This window comes from Hyaena hyaena, unplaced genomic scaffold (genome assembly GCF_003009895.1).
Source record: "Hyaena hyaena isolate Hyena2069 unplaced genomic scaffold, ASM300989v1 scaffold_154, whole genome shotgun sequence".
NCBI lineage: Eukaryota > Metazoa > Chordata > Mammalia > Carnivora > Hyaenidae > Hyaena > Hyaena hyaena.
Window position 1 is genome coordinate 2,359,663 of NW_024080786.1, and position 16,330 is coordinate 2,375,992.

At 45.6% G+C, this 16,330-nt stretch overlaps 1 long non-coding RNA gene across 1 annotated transcript; it reads right to left on the reverse strand.

The window, feature by feature from the left end:
* Window positions 1–11,509: 11,509 nt before the first annotated feature.
* Window positions 11,510–14,414, reverse strand: LOC120236397. The gene is made up of 2 exons (XR_005529668.1): window positions 14,296–14,414; window positions 11,510–11,688 (listed from the first exon to the last, which is right to left on the reverse strand). It is a non-coding gene; the product is annotated as an uncharacterized LOC120236397 (long non-coding RNA).
* Window positions 14,415–16,330: the final 1,916 nt, after the last annotated feature.

Sequence of the window (16,330 nt, forward strand, 5' to 3'; positions counted from 1 at the left end):
TTACTCGCTGTATTTATTGTCCATTGTTTATCTTCCCCTTTAGAACATAAACTCTATGAGGGCAGAGACGTTAAGTGCTCCCGTCACAGCCACGGCACTCTGGAAATAAATATCTGTGGAATAAATGAGTGAATGTTCATTTTACCCGTACTGTCTCATATGGTAGTCACTCGTCGCACGTGGCTAATGGAGCACTTGAAATGTGGCTGGTAGTACTGAAAAACCATTTTAAATCGTATTTAATTTTAATTTCCATAGCCACAGTATCAGCCTATGGAAATTTCCCAAGCATAAGGCAATTCTGGAGCTGCTGAAGTCCGCACTGCCCCAAGAAGAGTCTGGAGGGCGGCTCCGTGGTCCCAGCAGCTCGCTTCGCCCTGGCGAACTGCAGTGCGAGCCTTTCTGGCCTTCTAGGCAGCCGGACCCAAGAATGTGTGCCTTACTTTTATACATTTACATTTTCATTTCCCTGCAAACTTTCAGTTTCTTGGACCATAGAGTTACAGTGTGCTCACCAGGCCCTTACAAACTTGCAGCTTACAAAAGAGCTCTGGCCCCTAGCCAAGGGAGTCTCCAGCTGCTGACTGACCCTGCCTGGAAAGTCAACTTGGAAGAGACGCAAATGTCCTAATCCTCTTCCAAACCACTCTAAGTAGGTTTTATCCAGTGACCTGTAAAACCAAATTAGTAAAGGGACACTTTAATTCCAGCTCATTAGAGAGCTTCTAAAATCTTTGAGAAAGCCAACACAGCAAATTTCTGGGCCAGGGGGCTGAGAAACGCATCCCGTTTCCAAAAGCAAAATTGTCCTTGCGTTCTTCTGGTTCTTGCACATCACTCGACATGCAGAAGATATTTTCTGAGGCTTTCACAGGGATATCCAGCGAAGGTGGGGAGCGGTTCCTGAGAGGGAGAAAAATATGGTGGTCTAGGGAGGTCAAGTGATTTTCCCCAAGTTCTGCCAAGTCCAGTCCCGGCTCTGGTCTCCTGACTCTGGTGCAGGGAACATTTGCACTGTTCTTATTATGACCCCAGGAGCTGGCTTATTGCACAATACCAGGAAATAGTCCATATGAAATCCTGGCCCACAAAGCGTACATGTTCTGCTTTTTATTCTGCAGCTTTTTTATAAAGTGTGTTTTCCTTTCCCATAATGTCATCTGGAAGCAATTCCTCCCAACAGCTGGATTTGCTTTCACAATTGGTAAACACGTAAAATGGAAGGCAGGGGAAGATGCGGAGTGTCACCAGAGGAGCCTTGCCCCCACCCGCTTGGCTCATGTTCTGAGGCTTATCTTGGGTCTCTGCACAAGCCTCATCAAAACTGAGAACGTCTTCAAACAAGCGACCCACACTGCATTCCCTCCTTCAGGGGGTCAGCATGTTCTTTGGGGGAGAAATTTTCTGAATACTTTGCAGATAAAATTGATCAGATGCAGACCAGATTGCCAGCCGCCAAGATCTCGGGGCTACACGTGGAGGCCAGCAAAGCAGAACCTTCTCCAAGTCCTCACCATCCTGGTACAGTCGGGGCCTCTGGGGTCCTGCAGGAAGTCTCCCGGGGGGCACAGCCACCCCAGCGCCACTGCCACCAAAGCCAATTCAGAACAAGACCCCAAAGAGCACCGACTAGGTCATCAAAGGAAATGAATGTCTCCCCCTGCCCCCCACCATGAGCTCCTGAGGAACAAGTTTTCACGCAGGCACAGACAGAAGGCAGCCAGTACTCCGGAAGGCCAAGAGCGCAGCTGTCATCTGGGTGTTGGCTCACACCGTCTCCACTCTGTCTCCAGGGTCTCGGGGGCCACTTCTCTAGGGGTTCACCAACATGGCTAGTTCTGGTCCAGGAGGTTAAGGGCACAGTGTAAGCTGAAATATAGAGACTGGCTGACAAAGCTCAGGCTTCAGGCACTCTCCTCCCACATAAGAAATGTCATTTTTTGATCAAAGTTTCAAATTTGGAAGAAGTCAACCTAGCATATGGCTGAACTCTCAGAGGGAGCACAAGAGTATGCCATTGACCAGGCAGCCCTACAGAGATGCAGAAGAGGGTGTGTGTCACCCGGCCCAGCTGCAGGGATGACCTCAACACGGTGCCGGTGCCGGCCAGATAGGAAGAGGGGTGGGGGTAGGAGGGGCTTCCTTCTGAGCACCACCAACCCTCTGGGTAGCCAGGGCCCCACTCTCTGTGAGGGAGCTTCCCTGGGCTGTGGACCCTTGGCTGCAAAGTCCTCCTGGAAGAGATGAGTGTCCTTCCCACTGAACAAACAAAAGGAGACTATGAGGAGCAGTGCTCACCAGAGGACCCTGAGGAGGCCCACTGCCCAGCTCCACAGCACAAGCTGCAAATGGAAGCTTTGCCAAGCAAGCCCCACGGTGGGTGGAGCGCGCTCCTTCCCAGTTCTGCTTCTATCCTGGGGCCCATCTTCTCTCTCCATCCTCCAGGAAGTGGCTGCATCTTGTTTAGAGTCAGGAGACAGAAACTTCATTGTGCAGTTTTCCAAATCTCATGCCTCGTATCTGAAATTTGGAAACTCCGTGTTTCTGGTTGCAGGCCAAGGCTATTTCCTCCAGACCCTGGTCACTCTGGTTGGGTCGCCGGGACTGCCGGGAGGGCCCTCAGAGTACACTCAGAGAGATACACTGAAGCCCAGGGGACAGGGTTGGATGGGTGAGAGCAACCCGTTGGTTACTACTTCAAAGTGATCTACCAGATTAAAGCAACTAGAGATCTAAGAACCATATGCAATGTGCGGACCTTGTTTGGATCCTGATTCAAATGTATAAACCGTAGGAAGACATCTTGGTATATAGCAAGAAAATCTGCATTTGGACTGAGTATCAGAAAACTTTTAAGAATTTAGTGTTAATTTTGATATGTGTGAAAAAAATAAAAAATGAAAAGCAAAAATAAATTTTAAAAAATTTTGATATGTCTGATAATGGTGTTGTAGTTATATAAGACAAGGTCCTCATCTTTTTTTTTAATGTTTTATTTATTTCTGAGAGAGAGACAGCATGAGCAGGGGAGGGTCAGCAAGAAAGGGAGATACAGAATCTGAAACAGGCTCTAGGCTCTGAGCTAGCTGTCAGCACAGAGCCCAACGTGGGGCTCAAACTCATGAACCATGAGATCATGACCTGAGCTGAAGTTGGACGCTTCACTGACTGAGCCACCCAGGAGCCCCGGTCCTCATCTTTTAAAAAGTATATGCTTAAGTATTTGGGGGTGAAATATGACATCTGGGGTGTATTTTAAAATACTTAAGAAAAAAACATAATGGGTGCACCTGGGTGGCTCAGTTCATTGAGTGTCCAACTCTTGATCTCAGGTCTTGAGCTCGGGTTCGTGAGTTCAAGGCCCAGGTTGGGCATGGAGTCTATTTAAAAAAAAAGAAAGAAGAAAACATGATGAAGCGAAAATGCTGTCTTAGCCCACTTGGGCTCATGTAACAGAATTCCATTAACTGTGTGTACACAGTAAAAAATATTTTTCACATAATTTGGCTCTTGCAAATAATGATACAATAAACATTAGGTGTATGAATCCCTTCAAATTAGTGTTTTTATATTTTAGGGGGGATAAATACCCAATAGTGTGATTACTGGATCGTATGGTAATTCTATTTTTAATTTGTTGAGGAACCTCCATACTGTCTACCAGAATGGCTGCACCAGTTTGCATTCCCACCAGTGCACAAAGGTTCCTTTTACTCTACATCCTCGCCAATACCTGTTGTTCCTTGCGTTGTTGATGTTAGCTATTCTGACAGATGAGAAGTGATATCTCATTGTGGTTTTGATTTGCATTTCCCTGATGATGGGTGATGTTGAGCATCTTTTCATGTGTCTGTTGGCCATCTGGATGTCTTTGGGGGAAATATCTATTCATGTTCTTGGCCCATTTTTAATCGGAGTATTTGGTTATTTGGGGGTGTTGAGTTGTATCAGTTCTTTATATATTTTGGATACTAACCCTTTGTTGGATATGTCATTTGCAAACATCTTCTCCCATCCATGAGGTTGTCTTTTAGTTTCGTTGGTGGTCATACCTGTTCTTTCTTAGTACTGACCATAGCACCCAGTCCTCTGGAGTAGAAAGAAAGGCCTCACGTATTGAGGAAGCGCTGTTGCTAAACACCTGCCCAAGCTATTGCCAACATATTTTATAAGTAAGACTGCTCTCACAGAAGCAAGAAATAAATTTTAAAATTCCTATTTATACTTTGTTAGGCTCAATATTTGATATTTCTACAACATTTTAAATAGGTTCTCCAATTTTGCTCTCTTCCTTCCTAATGGTTTCCACCTGCCTCAATCATAAGTTAATGAGAACTACAAGTCTTGCCAATTACATACACTTTCATTTTTTAAATTTCTTTTCATTTTTAGTGACTAATAAGGGCACTGACACTGCACAAACTGAACTGAAGCCCCAGTGGTTATGACATCATGTGGTAGCTAGGACATTCCACTTGTCTTTGGGTCTGTGGAAGTCTAGATTCAATCTACAAAAGGCGGCTGGAGAAGGGCACCATATAAATTTCAAAAGTTTGGGTTGTTCAAAAGCCGAATATTCAAAAGTTGAAAATGCTGCCCATCCCCAACTAGAATGTAAGTGCCTTGCAGACAGGAATGTGGTCCATGTTGTACGCAGCAGTATGCCAGGGCCCAGAGCAGGGGCCGGTACACAATACATGCTTAACGTTCTCTGGATTCATGAACGGCCTGGGCTTTGGAATTCTTGTAGCCACTTGTCACATTCTGTGTATATACCGTTATCACATTTAACTTCAAGATTGACAGTTTCTTGAAAGTGGAAGGAGGCTTTTTTTCTCTTACAACACCTACGTCATCCATAACTGAGATTCAATAATGTATATTGACCAGGAAGAAAAGAAATACGTTTGTATTGTTGGGAGCTGGTTAGTGATCAAATAATTTAAAAACAAAATCCCTCACTGGTCATGAGAAAAGCCATGCCTCATGCTACAGAAAGGGACAATTGCCAGAGCCCCCAGAAGTTTCTCAAGTACTGTGTGGCAGGGAAGTAGATTTCCTGCCCCAGAAATCTGGCAAAAGAATTCACTTGAGGATTTAAGTCTGAGAAAAAAAGACCCAAGAAAGGAGGCAGAGAAGGGGAGGTCTCTTCCAGGGCCTATAGATTAAGGCTATTTAGATACCATTTAAGAAAGGAACCAGATGCCAGAGGTTTGTGCTTCAGTTTAACCATGTTCTCTGCAAAACTTGCGTATGGGAAGATCAGAAGCTCTGACGATCATTACTGAAGAGGGTTCAGAGAAATTATCGTCTACTCCCGGTTGAAGAGAGAACAAGTCCTGATCTTTTTTTGGTGTCAACCTCTCCTGAAATGTGCTGTTGTCAAATCAAAAAGGGGATAGATTCGAATTTTACAACTCTGATGAAAGTGAAATAAAAGGAAATCTGTATCATCTTAATCAAAGCATGTGCCACCTGAGTCGGCTCCCTGTCTCGTCCCTTGGCCTTGGTGACTCTCATGTGCTGGAGGTTAAGGGTTTGTTAAAGAAGATGGGTTTTGATTAAGTGTCACATTTAGTGTGATGTGACACGCTCTTTATCATTGCAAGGGAAGATTGGGGGACCAGGGGGAGCTTTATAGCTAGCTCCCAATATAAATTAGGAGTCTTGGGGAATGGGTACTTTGCAGTTGGCCTTGATCTTTCCAGGGCCCAATGAATGTGTATGTGAGAGTATGCACGTGTGTGTGTGTGTGTGTGTGTGTGTGTGTGTGTGTGTGTAGAGAGATGGCAGAAAAGTCAGTTTTCACGTGCCTGCGCTAATGGGCTGGTTACCCCACTTGGAGTTTGACTTGCAATTGTAACATAAGGCTCCAGTTCTAAATTTGTCCATATTCTTGATGTGCTGGGCAAAGTTCTCCCCGCCTTTTACTCCTTTGGAATTTCAGTGTTGCTTAGGGAAAGCTCAAGCATTCATTCATCCCTTTGGAGCACCGTGACATGAATTTGAAGACAGAGAAGCGGAAGGAAGCATTCCAAGCACCACATGCCATTTCTAGCCAGAAGCCATGGCCATTGCCTCCCCTGACTTCACCTAGAGAAAGGGGAGCAGTCAGAGCCAAAGCCTCCTCCCTTCAAATCGAAGATGTGCTCCACATCTTCAGACTCAGATTCTGGCTTAACCTGGAGTAGTGGGAGCACAGTGAAAATGGGGATACAGTAAATCCCCACAGTGCTCTGAAGAGTGGAAGGCAGGGGGTAGGGATTGAGGAAGACATCCCAGAAGGGCCCATACCCACCCAAAAGGCACCCCTCCTCCAGATTATCTTTCTAAAATATCACTTGCGACGCTCCTGGCTGGCTCAGTCAGGGGAGCTTGCAACTCTTGATCTTGCAGCCATGAGTTCGAGCCACATGTTGGGTATAAATATTACTAAAAAATAATAATAAACTTAGGAAAAAAATGACTCCCATCAAGTCAGAGCCCTTCCATAAATACCCCTCCCCTTCCTTCCCATCGCCTTTATTCCACAAGAATAAAGAAAGAAAATCCACACCCTTTATCCTAGCATTCAATGCCATACATCCTGGCACTGCCACATTGGTCTACTTACTGCCTCTCAAATGACTTAACTAGCTCCTACCTTCCAGCATTTGCTGGTCACTCCCCTGTGTGGGACGGCTTTTCTGCTTCTCCCTTCTATGGAAAGGGTGCCCATCTTCCAAACATTGGCTACAGCCCTTTCCATTTTATGAAGGTGTCACAGCCCACTGAGACGATGCCTTTTTTTTAATTCCAAAAATCTGAATGGAGCTTCTACTAAGTGCCCAGAACTGCTCTAGACATCTGGATTAGGTGACAGAACAAGACAATGACACCTGCCTTAAAGGAGCTTGCACCACAGTCGTCAGGAGGATTGTACAGTAAACTTAAAAGACAACTTATGAAAGTATTACTTGGTGGTGACAGTTGCTATGGAAAAAAACAAGAAAAGAATAGAGCAGGGTAGGGGAGATGAGGAGCTCCCACTGTCTCAGGGCAGAGGGCTGGCTGCAGTGTAACAGGATGACCAGGGTACGTCTCATTGAGGAATCTGTGGACGAAGAAAATAGAAGAAAATCCATAATGTTGAATAATGAACAGAAAGGCCTGCAGGGGCGCCTGGGTGGCTCAGTCAGTTGAGTGACCGACTCCGGCTCAGGTCATGATCTCCCGTGAGTTCAAGCCCTGTATGGGGCTCTCTGCTGTCAGCACAGAGCCTGCTTGGGATCCTCTGTCCCCCTCACTCTCTGCCCCTCCCCGACTTGTGCTCCCAGGTGCTCGCTCTTCTCTCTCTCTCCCAAAAATAAATAAACATTTTTAAAAAACAAAAGAAAGGCCTCCAATGTTTGATACAACCAGTTCAGGTGACATGGAGGAAGAAGTTAGGCAAGTAATGGAGAAATGCTTAGGTTTTATCGCTACGTTCAAAAGTTGCTTAGGTTTTTATTGCTACGTTCAAAAGTAATTTTTTTTAACTTGAAAAAGTATTTGCTTCTACCCCTTCCCTCCATCTTACTGTTCAGGAAACCATCTTACAGACATGTCTGCAATAACGTGATGTTCCCAGTCTGTTTAAAGGCAAAGCAGCGTTGGTAAACACCATCGGCTGTCCAGACTTCTTAACTTAAGCGCTCTTGCTTCCTGATTTTACATGAAATCCTGAAAATGAGAAGTGTTTTCTCCAAAAAGGAGAAAACAGGGTATTGTAAAAGAAAAGTCACTTTATTCAGTATTACAGTTTTAGAAATGGAATTATATTTCCTTTAAGGAATGAGAAACTTTTCTTCTCAACTGTTATTGGTTTGTCAGTATAGGTCAGCAGGAAGAAACAGCCTGTCTCTTCAGCGTCAAGACATCTAGTCCAAGCAATGGTACGCTCTCTTCCTTTTCAGAGATGCTTCTTTTTCTGGTGCTTTCCGTCCTTCTCCGCATTTCATACCAGAGGATCGGTACAACCTTTATTTTTATTTTTTTTTTTATAGATTTCTTTTTTTTTTAATTTTTTTTAAGGTTTTTTTTATTTATTTCTAGAGAGAGAGAGTGAGCAGGGGAGGGTCAGAGAGAGAGGGAGTCACAGACTGAAACAGGTTCCAGGCTCTGAGCTGGCAGTCAGCACAGAGCCCGACGCGGGGCTCGAACCCACGAACCGCGAGATCATGACCTAAGCGAAAGTCGGACGCTTAACCGACTAAGCCACCCAGGCGCCCCCGGTACAACCTTTAAAACTTCCTGAACAAAAGCAAATCCATAGCCGCTGATTTCTTCCCAAAAGGCTCTCCAACCCATCGGAGAGAACCCATGACTGTTCCAGCCACGAAGAAGACCAACAGGACACAGAGGAGTCCAATGAGTAGAAGAAATCAGGCTCCTGAATTGTGCATTGGCTGGTCCAGCATTACGAAACAGAAACTTGCTAACTTCCTGTTGTAAACAGGACGCTGGACGCAAGTGCTTCCATAATATATCGTCCATTTACTCTGCAGGCCAAGAAAGCAGCTGGCCCCTGACACCCATGTCCAGCAGAGACAGAGCCAACACGAGTAGGTTCGGCCGCAACCTCGTCAATTGTTCCTCCCGCAACGAGGAAGTCGGATGCCACCCGCAGAGCTCACACCATCAGGGCTCTGCACCCAGGGCAGCTGCAGGCTGTGGCCATCGAGCACAAGGACAAGACTTATTAGTGCAAAGTCTCCGTGTGGGTGGTGGCACGGGCAGCTGTCGGCCGCAGGCCCCACACGCCACCTGGAAGCGGTGAGGGTAATTTTTTAGACATTAAAACTATAAAAGTATTAACTGGCGATTGCCTCTTGGTGTGGAAAAGAAATAAGACTTGAGAAATTGCAAATACCCCTTTGCTTCATGAAGAAGTCCCTCCTTGTCTCCTTTCTTCCCCTTTCCCTGACTCAGCGATTCTCCCGCTGCTTGGCTTTGACCCTAATCCCAGAACTTCCCGGAGGCTCCTGGGGGGGGCGCCCTTCCAGCCACAGTCATACTTGGAGACAACCTCGCTCTGGGATGGAATCTGGAATCGGGTCTACACGCCTACACTTCCTTCCCATGAGTCTTTGTGCGAGTTCCTCAGCCAACCTGTGTTCATCTGTAAAATGGGGTTTATCTTAACACGGTTCTGCAGCTCACTCGAGATAATTCTTGCAAAGCACTGGGCAGAGGGCCTGGCCCACAGGCAACCCACAGTTGAGTGCTCACTGTCACACCTCCTGCCTCGGGGAGCTGGGGGTGGGTTGGGGGTGGTTATGCCTCCTGTTAGAGCTTTCTTCCTCTTTCTGCGGGAACCCCCCAGAACTTCACAGCCCCTGTTGTCTTCATCTCATCCATACTGTCTTCTGCCCAGCCCACAAGTGGGGAGGTTTCCCACAGCGCTCTCTCTCTGCCCACACTTCCGAAGTGGGCTCCTCTCAGCCACAGCCACGGCACTGGCTTCTACCCCATCCACCCCATTTATATTGGTAGCCACCTCGATTTCTCTATCCCAGCCCCTCCCCCTGCCCTCCAGACTGGTGTATCCTCGTGCTGAGTGCCTCTGCCTACCCAGAAGTTCAAATCTGCCTCACCAGCCCTAGGCTCTACCCCCATCCCTCCTGTCATCAGAGCCTGGTCTGTCTTCCCACCCCTCCCCCTTCCTGTCATCCCCACCTTGCCTCCTCACCTCCAGGAATGTTTCTGCTGTTAAGAAAGATCTTTACAAAGTGGTCCCTGCTCTCCAAGAACTCCCAGGGCAATAAGCTGAGGCAGATAAGGACAAAGGAAAGTTAGGGATGGGGGGCTCAGACTTCTCTCAGGAGGGCTTGGGGAGCCAGTGTAAGACGTTTCCCAAGAACAGACCTAAATACATTTTCATTTTGGAGCAGGGCAAAGGTGGGAAGCCTCTTGATAGTTGCTGCTCTGTTACCTGAGGGAAGAAACAAAGATGGCTCCGCCCAGGCACTCTCACTTGTGAAGACCCCACCTTACTTGGAGACAGGCATTAATACCACAGGAGACACAATTATACTGCCCTTTTTGAGAGATCTCTCATAATTTTGTGGGTTTTTTTTTTAAATCATATGGCTACCAGAAAAGAATTTAATATATATCAACCATTATTTCTCTCAAAGGCCATAACGAGTCAGAAAATCTTGACTATAACAAAAATTAAACCTATAAATTGCTCTCAAGTTTAATGAAATTTTTATGAAATCAAATGTTGACAAGCAAAGGAGCTGATGTAATTTACATTTTGTAGCCATTGCAATAAAAAAATTGTGAACTTTAATTTTGTACCTCCCATGTTTTTGAGCTGATAGTCTCCCACCCCCACCAACCAACACCCCCGGAATTCAAGTGTTTTGGTAGGACCTTGGCACACTTGGAGCCCTAGTGATAAGCTCAGGGGATCTTCCCAGGTCATCAGAACCAAACCTGCATCAGCCAGAATGGAGAGTGTAGTGGACTTCAATATGCCCCCTGCCCAGAGGTGACCCTTTTCAATGCTCCCATCCCCCCACCACCTGGGATGGTGACATTGGGCACCAAACACAGACTGGCAGGAGGGTAGGGTATTTGAGAGAAGCAGAGGGCAGGACCCTCTGAGACTGAGTAAAAGGCACGGGGCTTACTGCTAGCCTCCAGATGGCTTCCACTGCACTGGCTATTATCACTAGTATATGTATATATAATTATAATATATAATATATTATTATAATATAACCTATAGGTCGAGAGTAAGCTTGTCTTCTTATGTAAAGTTTTTGCTAAGGCTTGTCATACATTCAGAGAAGTACACAAATCGTAAGTGAATTTTCACAAAGTGAAGACTTCTAAGTAACCAGCACCCAGATCAAGAAACTAAACATTACCAGAACCCCAGAAGCACCTGTCATGTCCCCTTTGACCCCTTACCCCCCACCCCCGAGGGTAATCACTACCCTGACTTCTCACACCCTAGGTTAGTTTTGGACAGTGGCACTGTTACAATTTTCATTTTTGATTACCAGAGCAGCTAACCCTTCTTCCACGTACTAGTTGATTAATTGAGTTCCTCTTTTGTAAATTCTCTTTTCAAGTTCTTTGTCCAGGAAATAGTTGATTATTAAGCAATCTCCTAATGTCAAGTTTAGCTAACGTTGGACCATAGTCATCTGGACACTGTTCAAAACTGGAGAGGTGTGTGTGCGTGTGCACTTATGCTCGCAAGAGCTCGCTCTGAAAATACTCCTACTTCGTCCCGTCTCTTTACTGCGGGGCAAGGTGGCGCTTCTGTAGGGAACACCTGGCGGGGGTAACTTTTCGGTGACAGAGCTGAGCCTAAATAGACTCTGCTGCTCTTTCAGTGTGTGTGAGAATTACAGAAATAGGTCACTGAACCTTTTTAAAAATAGAACTGACACATTTGGGGAAAGCATTGTTTCTGCTGAGATAGCATACAGGAGGAGAGCTCTAGAGGGTAGATGAATTTAGACATTTGGTATAAAAAATAAGTACCTTCAATGGTAATAACTCACAAGATACATAATGTCTTTCGTAAGAAAGCTCTCCAAACATCATGACCTGAACAGCCTACGGAAAGGTTTCCCACTCCGGTTCTAACGCGGGATCTTCTGAGGTGCAGGCGGCAGCTTACCAGTCCCCCGTCACACCTGGCAACAGCTGTGGATGGAAAGAGAAGGGCCATATCGTCAGCTGCGGTCAGCACTTGTTCCCTCTAAAAGCCCAGATCCGCTGTCTCGCTGGGCTTGCCTCCTCTCCTCTTACATTATTAGACAACCACCTGCTCCCCGCGCACCACTGCCCGTGCTGCAAAACAAGCGGGGACAGGGACAGCTGCCGGAGAGCAGCTCCATCCCAGCCCTTCCAACGACCAGTTTGTGGCAGGCCAGCCCCACAGCTCTGCTCACAGGCTCCCCGCGAGCCATCTAAGGGCCCAGCTCTGCCCTTGGGGGCCCTTTTTGGCCCTCTCCTGAGACATCCGCAGTAAGCTCTCTCTGGCAATTCCCCAGCCCCTCTTGGCACACCCACCCGGCCCGTTCAGATGCCCCATGCACCTCAGGGGCAGACACTTCGGTCCTCTCCAGGGATTCCCGAGGAGCTGCCAACACTGCCATGCTTGGGCTCCGCTAATGAGAGAGGCCAGATGTGTTGGCCGGAAAAGCAAAGCTTGGAGTTACTAGGGGGGCACACTTTGATTCAACCCCAAGGAAAGCAAGGAAGACACATAAAGAGGTTGGTTGTCCCAGGAGTGGGGGTGAATGGGAGCAAGGGAGGAGGGGACAGCGGTGGGGCAGGGACATCTGTGTTTCAAGAAAGTCTCGGCAGCCTGTGGGGGGGAAGGGGGGGTACAGGGCTATGGTGCCCAGGCAAGGGAGCAGCAGCTGTGAGGGGTGGGGGTGGTGAGCAGGAGGGGACAGAGGTATGAGACGTTTCTCAGAAGCAGAACACACAGGCAGGATCTGAGGACTTTGACATTGGCGCCGCGGGAAAAAGAAAAGTCAAAGATGCAGACGCAGTATTTTCTAACAAGAACACAGTTCCTTTTTTATGACACTCATCCACCCAATAAGCACGTGTTGAGTTCTTGCCTTGTATCAGATGATTGTAGACCCTGTGGGAATCACATGGAATTCCTGTCCAAAGGGGGCTTTCACTCTGCTGGATGGTGGGTGGGCTGGGCAGACAACAAACAAATAAGCGGGGCAGGGGGTGGGGGGGTAGGATGATTTCCTGTGGTGATAAGTGTTCTTGAAAGATAATTTGTGCCGGCGGGGGGAAGGATTGTGTGATCAGAGAGGACTTTTCTGAGAAAGTGTCACTGGAGTTGATATGAAGGAACCAGTAAGGGAGAAGAGCCAGATCAAGAACATTCTAGATAATCAAAATCGACTCTACAAAAGGCTCTAAGTAGGAACACATGGCACATCTGAGGAACAGAAAGAAGACCACTGTGGCATGACGAAGAGTCTTACAACACAAACTGATTTTCTGACTATTTGCTGCCTTAGAGTTTCATCTTTGGTTTCTAGACACTCCACACCCCTTCTAGACCCTTCTCCCATCTCTTTTCTGTCTCCCTCCAGACGGGCTATAGTCAGAAGTGAGAACAGTAGCTCTCACTCCCATCTGGGGGTTGCAGAGGGACTACAACCACTTCAGTCTTTGTAGAAACCAAATGGGGAGGAAGTCCTGGGGCCAGCCTGGCTCCTTTTTTCAGGTCCGTAATTCTTAACCACTTTTGAACTATGAACCCCTTTAGTTACCTGATACAAGCTGTGAAAAAATACAAGTATATGAAAAAATTACCTTATAAACAGCAAATTAGCCTACGAATACAAGTCTTACGACCACTGTATCTTCCATAGAGATATATCCATATAGGGTAAAATGTAGGCATAATGATAATAAAAATACATTCGTACAGTGTTTATTTTCCCCACACATTTCCACTTATATCATTTTATCCCATTGACGTCCTTGACATATAGGTAGGAAAGGCATCTGTTGTCCCGTTTTACAGATGAGGACACGGTAATAAAAGGCTAAGTGGCATGCATGCAATAATACTGCCAGTTGGCTGTAGTTTTGGGAAGGAACCAAGGTCTTGTCACTCCAAGGTCCAGGCTCCCCAAGAAGAACAGGTCAGGGCAGTGACCACCTTGACTTCTCTTTGACTTCTCTCCCCATGCCCTTACCCCAGGGACTGGAGACACTCAGTGCAAGGGCAATCTTTGCACATATAACTTGGCCCACATTGCCCTCCTGGTGAGGATATGGAAGAATCATATAGATTCTTATGATATGGAAGAGGTGATATTTTCTAACACAGGCAAAGAAGCACTGAGTCTGATTATAGAAGTCAAAATTGTGTGGATGGAAGGGAACTTCCCGCGAGGGCTTCCTCTTGGCCAGTTAAGTTTAGCGAGTCATTTCCTTTTTCTTCTGAAGACTTACAGCATGTCCTCCTACAGTCCCACAGAAGTGAATCTAGAGGAGTGCCACCTAGTGGCCCAGACGATAAGGATCACTGATTATTTTCCCCTCACCAACCCACCCCCCCATTTCATGGGGCCACCTTGCCAATCAGAAAATTGGACCCATATACCTCTTGCTATCCACCAGGTTAAACACCAAATAGAACAGAAATGTAAATGTACACACTGAAACCACACAAGTATTAGAAGGAAACATAGGTGGATTTATTGATACCTTAGGTGTGAGGAAAGTTTCTTAAACCCTATTCAAGCCAAGGGCAGCTCTGGGTACCTGTTCCTGCAGCTAAGAGAGGCAGCTTTCTCTCCCTGTGACATCCATCTTCCCCAATGAGAGCTAAGTGTCTGTAACCCTCTCCAACCAGGATTGGGTCAAAAAGAGGCAATGTGGACCTCCTGAAAGAGAAACAGGTGAAAACCAATCAGACTGATTCAGCTCACAGCCTTCATCACCTCCTTGGCAGAAGGCAAAAGAAGTCTCACTCCTGTGCCTCACAGAAGGGAGAGAATTAGGACATCAAGATCATTGGAAACCCAGTCCAAGCCCAGCCCACCTCTCAAATAATGCTTTCTAGTGAAAAATAAAATATCTAGATGCAGTAAAAGAAAATATTAGTAAATTCAGCAGAATTTTTAAAAACCCTGCTTGGGGCATCTGGCTGGCTCAATTGGTAGACTGTGTGACTTTTGATCTTGGGGTGGTGAGATGAGCCCATGTTGGGTGTGATTACTTAAAAATCAATCTTTAAGGGCCACCTGGGTGGCTCAGTTGGTTGAGCATCTGACTTCAACTCAGGTCATGATCTCACAGTTCATGGGTTTAAACCCCGTGTCAGGCTCCATGCTGACAGCTCAGAGCCTAGAGCCTGCTTCGGATTCTGTGTCTCCCTCTCTCTCTGCCCCTCCCCTACTCATGCTCTGTCTCTCTCTCAAAAATAAACATTCAAAAATAAATAAATAAAATAAAAATCAATCTTTAAAAATCATTTTAATAAAAAGAACCCCAAACCCTACAAGTCAAAACCACAATGAGATACCACCTCACACTTGTCAGAATGGCTAAAATAACAACAAAGAAACAGCAGATGTTGGCAAGGATGTGGAGAAAGGGAAATCCTCTTACAGTGTTGGTGGGAATGCAAGCTGGGACAGCCACCATGGAAAGCAGTATGGAGGATCCTAAAAAAGTTAAAAATAGAACTACCCTACCATTCAGCAATTGCACTAGTAGGTATTTACCCAAAGGATACAAAAATACAGATTTGAAGGGGTACGTGCACCCTGATGTTTATAGTAGCATTATCAGCAATGGCCAAACTATGGAAAGAGCCCAAGTGTCCACTGACTGATGAATGGATAAAGAAGATATGGTGTATATATACAATGGAATATTACTCAGCCATCAGAAAGAATGAAATCTTGCCATTGCAACAACATAGACGGAGATAGAGTGTATTATGCTAAATGAAATAAGTCAGTGTAAAAAATTTCATATGATTTCACTCATAAGTGGAATTTAGGAAACAAAACAGGTGAACATAGAGGAAGGAGAAAAAGGAGAAAGGGAACCAAACCATAAGAGACCCTTAATAACAGAGAACAAACTAAGGGTTGATGGAGGGAGGTTGGTGGGGGATGGGCTAAATGGGTGATGGGTATTAAGGAAGGCACTTGTTATGATGAGCACTGGGTATTATATGTAAGTGATGAATCACCAAATTCTACTCCTGAAACCTATATGTTAACTAACTAGAATTTAGTAAAAGGCGAAAGATTTATTCGATCTGAAGAGAAACCAGAGTATATTAACTAACTAGAATTTAAATTAAAATTTAGAAGAAAAGCAAACAAAGAAACTCCTGCTGTATGGCAAAACAGAAAACAAAAAAAGAATAACATAGTGAGAGGAAAACTTTACATTTGTCACAGACACAGGCTAATCTGTAATATTAGGAATATAAGGAGTATTGAAATGTTAAGAAAAGAGGCCAAAATAAAGGCCATATGTGAAAAACCTGGAGCCATCATCATACTCAGTGCTGAAAAATAGAGCTTTTCCCCTAAGATCGGGAACAAGACAAGGATGTCTGCTAGTAGGTATTTACCCAAAGCTCACCTTTTTACTCAACACAGTACCAGAAGTCCTAGCCACAGCAATCAGACAAGAAAAAGAAATAAAATGCGTTCAAATTGGTTAAGGAAGAAGTAAAACTTTCACTATTTGCAGATGACATGATACTATATATAGAAAACCCTAAAGGCTCCACCAAGACTACAAGAACTAATAAATGAATTCAGTAAGGTTGCAA